This window comes from Leopardus geoffroyi, chromosome X (genome assembly GCF_018350155.1).
Source record: "Leopardus geoffroyi isolate Oge1 chromosome X, O.geoffroyi_Oge1_pat1.0, whole genome shotgun sequence".
Classification (NCBI taxonomy): Eukaryota; Metazoa; Chordata; class Mammalia; order Carnivora; family Felidae; genus Leopardus; species Leopardus geoffroyi.
This window is the reverse complement of record NC_059343.1, coordinates 64,495,509-64,508,218: the sequence shown is the minus strand read 5'-3', so window position 1 is coordinate 64,508,218 and position 12,710 is coordinate 64,495,509.

Here is a 12,710-nt window from a genome sequence, read left to right as displayed (position 1 = left end):
GTTAAACTGACTCTAAAAAGAAAAGATGGACCACCAGAAACACCATGATGTGGTGGAAAGACCACTAGCCCAGGAGTTAAAACACCTAATTCTATTCCCTCTTCTAGAAATATTATCCTGGGGTACCTGGGTGGCTCAGTTGGTTAAGTATCTGATTCTCGATTTTAGCTCAGCTAATGATTTCGGGGTAGTGTGGTGGAGCCCATGTCAGGTTCTACACTGAGCATGGAGCCTGCTTGAGATTCTGTCTGTCTCTTTCTAATAAAAATTTTAAAAACTTTTTAAAAAAATTTTTTAAAAAGAAATTTTATACTATGACTTTCAATAAATCCTACCCTGGAAAGACCATCTGTCAAAAGAGGATAGAGTTGATGGAATATGTAATTTCTGAAGTCCTATTCAGGACACTTCTAATCAGAAAGGGTATGGGCAAGATGAATCTGCATACAAACTGGCTATTTCACTATTTTTCCTAGCCCCACCCTTAATCCCTAGACCCCAAATAACTTTCTGTGGAGACACTATGGAAGCAATAAGAAGCAAAATGGATTATCCTTTAAAGAAACCAAAACCAATGATGAATAACAACATTCTCTATCAAAGAAATAATTATTTTTCCCCTTGTTCCATCTATTTTTCCATTGTTTTGATTGCTAAAACTAGCTGGCTGCCTATTAACCAATTCCATGCCAGTTTTCTCCATCTGACAACAAATTCATGAGATATTTTTTTCTACCTTCATTTTAACACATTTTATTTACTGAAGACCTAAGATTTACCTAGACAAATTCTGTTTATTTTCCTAGCTGGTCTTTCAAATATGTGTTGTAGCAAAACAATAAAAACATGAAAGTGGCCATAAGAGTGAGACACGAAATGAAGAGATGGGAAATATTTTAAAAGCTCCTTGCCAGTACAAGATTGCTTTTGATGATTAGCCTTTAAAAATATTGCATAATTGATGTTGAAATTCCCTAAGTGATACTACTATATCCCCTTGGAGACCATACCTTAGTCTAAAAAACGTTACTGGAAAGAAATTTTTAACTGATACTATATCCAAACTCTCTTTTTACTTCCATGCCTTCTCATTAAACATTAAGCAACAGTTAAAAAAAGAAAACAACTTAAGTCCCCCCACTGTAACCACTTTCTTTTCTACAATTTCCACAGTTCCAAATCAAAACATCCCAGTTGAATCCACTTTCTTTAACATGTATTCTTCTAGCTCTTTAGCCCAATCATATGACCAACTTATTCTGCTTAAATTTGCCTGGGCCTTGAGGAGCCAAGATGGCAGAATAGCAGGGAAGTTTTTTGTGTGTCTCGCATCCATGATATACAGCCAGACCAATACTAAACCATCCTACACACCTAGAAAACTGATTGGAGGATTAACACAACAATCTGCACAACCTGAACCACAGAATTCAGCAGGTACGCGGTGCAGAGAGGTGAATTTGGGGAGCAAGAAGCCACAGAAGGTAGGGAACCACTTTTTGTGGGCAGAGAGAGGATAGAGACTGGGGAGGGGGAGAGAATACAGGAAAAGCACCCCTCCTCAAAAGCAGCTGGAGAGAAAGTGGAAAATTGGAAACAGCCGCAGGGACTAAACTAAAATGGGAGAAAGGAGAAAGGAGGGTTTAAATTCCATTAAGACTGTAAACAAGGGGAGCACAAAGGCTGCAACTCCGCAGCTCCATACCTGGCAGTGCTCTGGTGGGAAGGGCGAATCCCCAGGAATAGAGTGGGGTCTGGGAGGTTCTCGGGCCACACAGGGAAAAGCGGTTCCACTGCTGGAAGGATATTTGGTAGAGACTGTTGAAGCCACCTGGTCCCAGCAGACCCTGGAAGGCGGCCACATTCCCTGGTGCTTGGGCAAGGTCGTTAAGGGTAAAGCCTGGTGCCAGATGGTGTTGTGATTTCCCATAATCCCTGAAATGCTGCTGCTACACTCTCGTGAACTTTTTCTGGGGTGGGCAGGGACCTGGCCACAGTCTTGGGGCACTGGCAGCAGCAGGATCCAGCAAGCATTCCTGGGTGCAGCCAACATTTGGCCATTCTTCATTCAGCCATTGCTCAGTGAGACCTTCCCACAGAGGGGTGGAACAGGTCAAAGCTTCAGTCCTTCAGAAGTAAGGAGCTGGGGAAGACAGCTGCATCTGAGACAAAACTCAGGAGAGAGGTACTGCCTGGGGCCTGGTCACGGAGAGTGAAAAAGGAGGAAGTGGACAAGAGCTGAAGACAGAGGACGGGTGTGCGATTGCTGATCTGGGAGAACAGACTGGGTAGCTGGGTGGTATCATTTTCACCACTCCCGCACATGTGCATATGCACCTACAAGCACAGCAACAATCCACCCCAGTAGGCTAGCAGAGCCATCTAGTGGAGAGCACAGCTGTTACACTGAGCCCCACCCAACTGGGCCAACTTCTCTCTTCAAGAGCATATGTCTCACCGCCAGCTTAGTTTATGGACTATAAAGGGCTACATAGACTGAATTCTAGGGGAAAATGAAGTAATTTCGTCCTACTTCAATCTGTTATCAGGTTCATCTATTCAATTTTCTTTCTTTTTTTCCCTCTTTTTGTCTTTTACACTTCTTTTTCTTGAATGCAGAGAGAAAAAAATCATTTTTATTTTCAATTTTTATTTAAAATATTTTCTTTAATTTTTATTTCTGTATTTTTTACTTTTATGTATTTTTTTTCAAATTCTACTTTACTTCCATCATTTTATTTTAGTCTACTTTCAGTGTATTCACCTTTTCAAATTTTCAAGCAATTTCATTTTCTTTCTTTTTCTTTTTTTCTCTTTTTCGTTTCTTTTCTTTTTCTTGAATGCAAAAAGAGAAAACTTCATTTTTACTTTAAATTTCTATTACAAATATTTTTATTTAATATTTTTACTATATTTTTTGCTTTTATGTAATTTTTTTCAAATTCTATTTTACTTCCATCATTTTATTTTAGTCTACTAGAGTATATTCACTTTTTCAAATTTTCAAACAATTTCCTTTTATTTTATTTTTTTAATTTTTAAAACGTTTTCCCTTTTTCCTTTCTTTTCTTTTTTCTTAAATACAGAAAAAGAAAAAAATTCATATTTATTTTTAATTTTTATTAAAAATATTTTCTTTAATTTTTTCTACTATATTCTTTACTTCTGTGTATATTTTTTTTCAAATTCTATTTTACCATCCTCTATTCTATTCTCCATCATGTCATTTTAGTCTACTTCAGTGTATACATTTTTTCAAATTCTCAAACGATTTCCTTTTTTTCTATCCCCCCCTTTTTTTTTCTAATCTGTAAAACCACTTTCAATACCCAGACCAAAACACACCTAGGATCTAGCATCATTTATTCGATTTTTGTGTGTGAGTGTGTTTTTAATTTTTTAATTTTAATATTTTTTAAATTTTAAATATTTAATTTCAATTTTTCTACCTCATGAATTCCTTTTCTCGCTTCAAAATGACAAAACAAAGGAATTCACCCAAAAGGAAAGAGCATGAAAAACCAACAGCCAGGGATTTAACCAACACAGAAAAAACCAAGATGTCTGAACCAGAATTTAGAATCATGATAATAAGAATACTAGCTGCAGTCAAAAATAGATTAGAATCCCTTTCTGCAGAGATAAAAGAAGTAAAAAAAAAAACAGAATGAAATTAAAAATTATATAACTGAGCTGCAATCATGGGTGGATGCAGTGGTGGCAAAGATGGATGAGGCAGAACAGAGAATCAGCGACATAGAGGACAAACTTATAGAGAATAATGAGGCAGAAAAAAAGATGGAGATTAAGGCAAAAGAGCACGATTTAAGAATTAGAGAAATCAGTGACTCATTAAAAATGAACATCAAAATTATCAGGGTCCCAGAAGAGGAAGAGAGAGAAATAGGGGTAGAAGGGTTATGTGAGCAAATCATAGTGGAAAACTTTCCTAACCTGGGAAAAGACACAGACATCAAAATCCAGGAAGCACAGAGGACCCCCATTAGATTCAAGAAAAACCGACCATCAACAAGGCTTATCATACTCAAATTCACAAAATACTCAGGCAAGGAGAGAATCATAAAAGCAGCAAGGGAAAAAAAAAGTCCCTAACCTACAAGGGAAGAGACATCAGGTTTGCAGCAGACCTATCCACAGAAACTTGGCAGCCCAGAAAGGAGTGGCAGGATATATTCACTGTGCTGAATCAGAAAAATGTGCAGCAAAGAATTATTTATCTAGCAAGGCTGTCATTCAAAATAGGAGAGATAAAAAGTTTCCCAGACAAACAAAAATTAAAGGAGTTTGTGACCACTAAACCAGCCCTGCAAGAAATTTTAAGGGGGACTCCGAGGAGAGAAAAGATGGAAAAATACATATGTAAATAAATAAATACCAAAGCAACGAAGATTGGAAAGGACCAGAGAACATCACCAGAAACTCCAACTCTACAAGCATCATAATGGCAATAAATTCATATCTGTCAGTTCTCACTCTAAACGTCAATGGACTAAATGTTCAAATCAAAAAACATAGGATAACAGAATGGATAAGAAAACAAGATCCATCTATATTCCATTTACAAGAGACCGACTTTAGACCTAAAGACACCTTCAGATTGAAAATAAGGGGCTAGAGAACCATCTGTCATGCTAATAGTCAACAAAAGAAAGCAAGAGTAGCCATACTTATATCAGACAATCTACACTTTAAAATAAAGACTGTATTGGGGCGCCTGGGTGGCGCAGTCGGTTAAGCGTCCGACTTCAGCCAGGTCACGATCTCGCGGCCCGTGAGTTCGAGCCCCGTGTCAGGCTCTGGGCTGATGGCTCAGAGCCTGGAGCCTGTTTCCGATTCTGTGTCTCCCTCTCTCTCTCTGCCCCTCCCCCGTTCATGCTCTGTCTCTCTCTGTCCCAAAAATAAATAAACGTTGAAAAAAAAATTAAAAAAATAAAAATAAAACAAAGACCGTATTGGGGCATCTGGGTGGCTCAGTCTGTTGAGCATCTGACTTCAGTTCAGGTCATGATCATGCAGTTTGTGAGTTTGAGCCCCACATCAGGCTCTGTGCTGACAGCTTAGGGCCTGGAGCCTGCTTCAGATTCTGTGTCTCCCTCTCTCTCTGCTCCTCGCCTGCTCACACTCTGTCTCTCTCAAAATAAATAAAGATTAAAACGTTTTAAAATAAATACTATATCAAGGATGCAGAAGGGCATTATATCATAATCAAGGGGTCTATCCACCAAGAAGACCTAACAATTGTAAACATTTATTCACCAAATGTGTAAGCACCCAAATATATAAATCAATTAATCGCCAACATAAAGAAACTCATCAATAGTAATACCATAATAGTAGGAGATTTCAACTCCCCTCTCACAGCAATGCACTGATTATCTAATCAAAAACTCAACAAGGAAGCAATGGCTTTGAATGACACACTGGACGAGATAGACTTAACAGATATATTCAGAACATTTCATCCTAAAGCAGCAGAATATACATTCTTCTCCAGTGCATGTGGAACGTTCTCCAGAATAGACTGTATCCTGGGACACAAATCAGCCCTAAGTACAAAAAGATCGAGATCATACCGTGCCTTTTTTCAGACCACAATGCTATGAAATTCGAAATCAACCACAAGAAAAAATTTGGAAAGGTAACAAATACTTGGAGACTGAAGAACATCCTACTGAAGAATGAATGAGCTAACCATGCAGTTAAAGAGGAAATTGAAAAGCATATGGAAGTCAATGAACATGATAACACCACAACCCAAAACCTCTGGGACACAGCAAAGGTGGTCATAAGAGGAAAGTATATAGCAATCCAGGCCTTCCTAAAGAAGAAAGAAAGATCTCAGATACACAACCTAACCTTACGCCTTAAGGAGCTGGAAAAAGAACAGCAAATAAAACCCAAAACCAGCAGAAGACTTGAAAAAATAAAGATTAGAGCAGAAATTAATGCTATCAAAACCAAAAAAATAGTAGAACAGATCAATGAAAGAATTCTTTGAAAGAATTAACAAAATTGGTAAACCACTAGCCAGTCTGATCAAAAAGAAAAAGGAAAGGACCAAAATAAATAAAATAAAGAATGAAAGAGGAGAGATCACAACCAACACAGCACAAATAAAAACTATAATAGGAGAGTATTATGAGTAATTATATGCCAATAAAATGGGCAATCTGGAAGAAATGGACATACTCCTAGAAACATATGCACTACCAAAACTGAAACAGGAAGAAGTACAAAATTGGAATACACCCATAACCAGTCATAAAATCTAATTAGTAATCAAAAATCTGCCAAAAAACAAGAGTCCAGGGACAGATGGCTTTCCAGGGGAATTCTACCAAACATTTAAGGAAGAGTTAACACCTACTCTCTTGAAGCTGTTCCAAAAAATAGAAATGGAAGGAAAACTTCCAAACTCTTTCTATGAAGCCAGTATTACCTCGATTCCAAAACCGGACAGAGATACACTAAAAAGGAGAACTATAGACCAATTTCTCTGATGAAAGTGGATGCAAAAATCCTCAACAAGATACTAGCCAACAGGACCCAACAATACATTTAAAAAATTATTTGCCATGACCAAGCAGGATTTATACCTGGGATGCGGGCTGGTTCAATATCCACAAAACAATTAACGTGATTCATCACATCAATAAAATAAAGGACAAGAACCATATGATCCTCTCAATAGATGCAGAGAAAGCATTTGACAAAATACAGCATCCTTTCTTGATAAAAAAAACTTTAAGAAAGTAGGGATAGAAGGAGCATACCTCGAGATCAGAAAAGCCATATATGAACGACCCAACGCAAATATCATCCTCAATGGGGAAAAACAGAGCTTTCCCCCTAAGGTCAGGAACAAGACAGGGATGTCCACTCTCCCAACTGTTATTCAACATAGTATTGGACATCCTAGACTCTGCAATCAGACAACACAAAGAAATAAAAGGCACACAAATTGGCCAGGAGGAAGTCAAACTTTCACTCTTTGCAAATGACATGATACTTTATATGGAAAACCCAAAAGATTCCACCAAAAAACTGCTAGAATTGATTCATGAATTCAGCAAAGTTGCAGGATATGAAACCAATGCACAGAAATCCGTTGCATTCCTATACACCAACAACGAAGTGACAGAAAGAGAAATCAAGGAATTGATCCCATTTACAGTTGCACATAAAAATATAAAATTCCTAGAAATAAATCTAACCAAAGAGGTCAAAAATCTATACACTGAAGACTATAGAAAGCTTATGAAAGAAATTGAAGAAGACACAAAAAAATGGAAAATGATTCCATGCTCCTGGATAGGAAAAACAAATATTGTTAAAATGTCAATACTACCCAAAGCAATCTACATATTCAATGCAATCCCTATCAAAGTAACACCAGCATTCTTCACAGAACTAGAACAAATAATCCTAAAATTTGTATGCAACCAGAAAAGACACTGAATAGCCAAAACTATCTTGAAAAAGAAAACCAAAGTAGGAAGCATCACAATCCCAGACTTCAAGCTATACTACAAACCTGTAATCATCAAGACAGTATGGTACTGGCACAAGGACAGACGCTCAGATTAGTGGAACAGAACAGAGAACCCAGAAATGGAACCACAAATGTATGGTCAACTAATCTTTGACAAAGCAGGAAAGAATAGCCAATGGGATAAAGACAGTCTCTTCAGCAAGTGCTGCAGGGAAAACTGGACAGCGACATGCAGAAGAATTAACCTGGACCACTTTCTTACACCATACACAAAAATAAACTCAAAATGGATGAAAGACCCAAATGTAAGACAGGAATCCATCAAAATCCTCAGGCAGAAAGCAGGCAAAAACCTCTTTGATCTTGGCCGCATCAACTTCTTACTCAACACGTCTCCAGAGGCAAGAGAAACAGAAGCAAAAATGAACTATTGAGACCTCATCAAAATAAAAAGCTTCTGCACAGCGAAGGAAACAATCAGCAAAACTGAAAGGCAACCGACAGAATGGGAGAAGATATTTGCACGTGACATATCAGATAAAAGCCTGGTATCCAAAATCTATAAGGAACTTATCAAACTCAACACCCAAAAAACAAATAATCCAGTGAAGAAATGGGCAAAAGATATGAATAGACACTTCTCCAAAGAAGACATCCAGATGGCCAACTGACAAATGAAAAAATGCTCAACATCACTCATCATCAGGGAAATATAATTCAAAACCACAATGAGATACCACCTTACACTTGTCAGAATGGCTAACATTAACAACTCAGGCCACAACAGATGTTGGCGAGGATGCAAAGAAGGAGGATCTCTTTTGCATTGTTGCTGGGAATGCGAGCTGGTGCAGCCACTCTGGAAAACAGTATGGAGGTTCCTCAAAAAGCTAAAAATAGAACTACTCAACAACCCAGCAATTGCACTACTAGGCGTTTATCCAAGGGATATAGGTGTGCTGTTTCGAAAGGACACATGCACCCCCATGTTTATAGCAGCACTATCAACAATAGCCAAAGAATGGAAAGAGCCCAAATGCCTATCGATGGATGAATGGATAGAGAAGAAGTGGTATATATATATACAATGGAATATTACTCGGTAATCAAAAAGAATGAACTCTTATCATTTGCAACTACGTGGATGGAACTAGAGGGTATTATGCTAAGTGAAATTAGCCAGTTAGACAAAAAATCATATGACTTCACTCATATGAGGACTTTAAGAGACAAAAGAGATGAACATAAGGGAAGGGAAAAATAGTATAAAAACAGGGAGTGGGACAAAACATAAGAGATTCACAAATATGGAGAACAAACTGAGGGTTACCAGAGTGGTTGTGGGAGGGGGGTTGGGCTAAATTGGTAAGGGGCATTAAGGAATCTACTCCTGAAATCATTGTTTCACTATATGCTAACTAATTTGGATTTAAATGAAAAAAAAATAATTAAATTTTAAAAAATTTGCCTGGACCTCTCCTCATAGGACAATAGGGATTTCTGGGGGAATCCCCTTTCATTAGCAGGTGATTCATTTTTTGTTTTTGTTTTTGTTTTTGTTTTTGTTTTTGTTTTTGCCAGTGGAAACTAGTTCAGTTTCAGCAAAGGCATTCCACAGGTTGAGCTACTAACTGTATAAGTCTAATTGCCCAAACTCTATATGAAAAGCACCTAGAGTGTTCTCTTTATAAGAATGGAGACTTGATGCTTTAGGAAAGACATATCTTTAAAAAATTGTTCCATCCTTGATATATTACTGTCCATTTAACACAGTGGTATCTTTGGACTATTTGAAATCTTAACTCTAATTGTTTGTTTTAGTGTGGTCATAACTGTTCAACAAACTGGAAATATTTTTGGAAGTGTTATTTGTGTGAAGTACAAAACATTCAGAAATGTTTAATTCTGGTAAATGTGGAATTCATCAGAAAATCATTCACCAAATTATCTGGCTGTGATTGATGCAGTGACTCTCTTGGCATATCCTGGAAATTACAAATTTGAAACAAGGGAAATAGGGAAGTTCTGGAGTTCCTCAAGGTGTCAGAGATCGTCAGAAAAAAATACATATCAGCTATGTTCAGGTCATCGTGAGGTATACGAAGATAAATAAACATGGTTTCTTCCTTCATGGTGCTTAAGAAAGATAAGTTATTTCTCATAGAAATCATAGTCCAAATTTGGTAAGTGCCATTAAAAAGTTACAAACAACTTGCTAAGAGAATTCGGAGAACATAGATCATTTCCAGTTGTAGAAACCTACAATAGCTGACTCAGTAACAAAATAATTAAATATCTCTTGACTGAATGAATGAATAGGTAAATGAATGGTTGCATGTAGAGAATATGTCAGGCACTTGAGCTGAACCTTGAAGAATATATAGGATTTATGGTTATGTTTCTACACACTAATAACAAAATAGAAGAAAGAGAAACGAAGAAAACAATTCAATTTACAATTGAAACAAAAAATAATAAAATACCTATGAGCAAACTTAACTAAATAGGTAAAAGACCTATACATGGAAAGTATAAAACATTAATAAAAGAAATTGAAGACAACACAAACAAATGGTAAGATATGCCATTGGATTGGAAGATTTGGATTGGAATGTATACCATTGGGTTGGATATACTTTGGCTTAGAATAATTAATATCATTAAAATGCCCTTATTACCCAAAGAAATCTATAGATTCAAAGCAATATTTATCAAAATACAAATAGTATATTTCAGAGAGCTAGCAAAATGATCCTAAATGATACATGGAACCACAAAAGACCCCAAATAACCAAAGCAATCATGAGAAATAAAAACAAAGCTAGAGGTATCACAATCCCAGATTTCAAGATATACTACAAAGCTAGAATAATAAAAGCAGTACAGTACTGGCAGAGAAATAGACACATGGATCAATGGAACGGAATAGGGAGCCCAGAAATAAACCCACACTTATATGTTCAATTAATCTATGACAAAGGAGGCAAGAATATATAATGGGGGAAAAGACAGTCTCTTCATTAAATACTGCTGGGACTGGACAGCTGCATGCAATAAAAATGAAACATAATCGGGGCGCCTGGGTGGCGCAGTCGGTTAAGCGTCCGACTTCAGCCAGGTCACGATCTTGCGGTCAGTGAGTTCGAGCCCCGCGTCAGGCTCTGGGCTGATGGCTCAGAGCCTGGAGCCTGTTTCCGATTCTGTGTCTCCCTCTCTCTCTGCCCCTCCCCCGTTCATACTCTGTCTCTCTCTGTCCCAAAAATAAATAAACGTTGAAAAAAAAATTAAAAAAAAAAATGAAACATAATCACTTTCTTACATTATACACAATTATAAACTCAAAATTGATTAAAGACCTAAATGTGACACCTGAAACCATAGAACTCCTGGAAGAAAACATAAGCAGCAATCCCTTTGACATCAACCTAAGCAACATTTTTTAAAATATGTCTCTTCATGCAAGGGAAACAGAAACAAACCTGAACTATTAAGCTACATACAAAAAAAAAAAATTAAAAAGCTTTTTCACAGCAAAGGAAACAAAAGGCAGTTTAATGAATGGGAAAATATGTTTGCAAAAGATATGTCTGATATGGGGTTAGTACCCAAAATATACAGTGAACTTATAGAACTCAACCCCAGAAAATAAACAAACAAAACAATCTGATTAAAACAAGGACAGAGTACTTGAATAGACATTTTTCCAAAGAAGATATACATATGGCCAGTAGACGCATGAAAAGCTGTTTAACATCATTAATCATCAGGGAAATGCTAATCAAAACCACAATTAGATATTACCTTACACATGTTAGAATGTATAGTGTCAAAAAGACAAGAAATAAATGTTGGTGAAAATGTGGAGGGAAAGGAATCCTCGTGCATTAATGGGAATATAAATTGGTGCACCCATTGTGGAAAATAGTATGGAGGTTCTTCAAAAATTAAAAATAGAAATACTATATGACCCAGTAATTCCACTACTGGGTATTTATCCAAAAAAAGTGAAAATACTAATTTAAAAAGATATCTGTTCCTCTATATTCATTGCAGCATTATTTACAATAGCCAAGATGTAGAAGGAACCTAAATGTCTGTTAATAGATTAATGGATAAATAAGATGTGGTATATATGTGTATATATATATATATATATATATATATATATATATATATATATAATCTTGTAATTTGTGACAATATGAATGGGCCCAGAAGGTATTATGATGAGTAAAATAAGTCAGATGGAGAAAGAAAAATACCATATTATTTCACTTATATGTGGAATCTAAAAACAGAAGAAATGGGTATAGAAAAAAAAGCAAAAACAGACCCATAAATACAGTGGTTGCCAGATAGGAGGGGATGGGGACACGTGAAAAATGGGTGAAAGGGAGTGGGAGGTACAGGTTTCCAGTTATGGAATGAATAAATCATGGGGATGAAAGGTACAGCACAGCAAATATAGTCAATGATATTGTAATACCATTGTATAGTGACACATAGTAGCTACACTTGTGGTGAGCATAGCATAATGCACAGAACTGTCCAATCACTATGTTGTACGCTTACAACTAATGTAACATTGTGTGTCAACTACACTCCGATTAAATATATATATATTTCTGATGGAAAGAGAAGGGGATGGTAAGTTCCAAAGAAAGGAAAAAGCTTCCTGAAGGGAAAGATAAGATCATACCATGGAGAGATTAAAATGCAAGGATAGGCTCTTGAGTGCATATTTTTTAAGTTTTCATTTTATTTATTTTTTAATGATTTGTATTTATTTTTGAGAGAGAGATCACACATGTGAGTGGGGGAAAGGCAGAAAGGGAGGGAGAGAGAATAATAACCAGGCTCTGCAGTACCATCAGCACAGAGCCTGATATGGAGCTCCATCCTGCAAACCGTGAGATCATGACCTGAGCTGAAATCAAGAACCAGACGCTTAACCAAATGAGCCACCCAGACGCCCATAAGTTTTTATTTTAATTCCAGTTGATTAATATACAGTGTAATATTAGTTCCAGGTGTACAATATAGTAATTCAACACTTCCATACAGTACCTGGTGTTCATCACAACAAGTGCACTCTTTAATCACCATCACCTATTTAACCTATCTCCCCACCCATCTTCCCCTTGGTAACCATCAGTTTGCTTTCTACAGTTAAGAATTTCCTTCTTGTTTTGCCTCT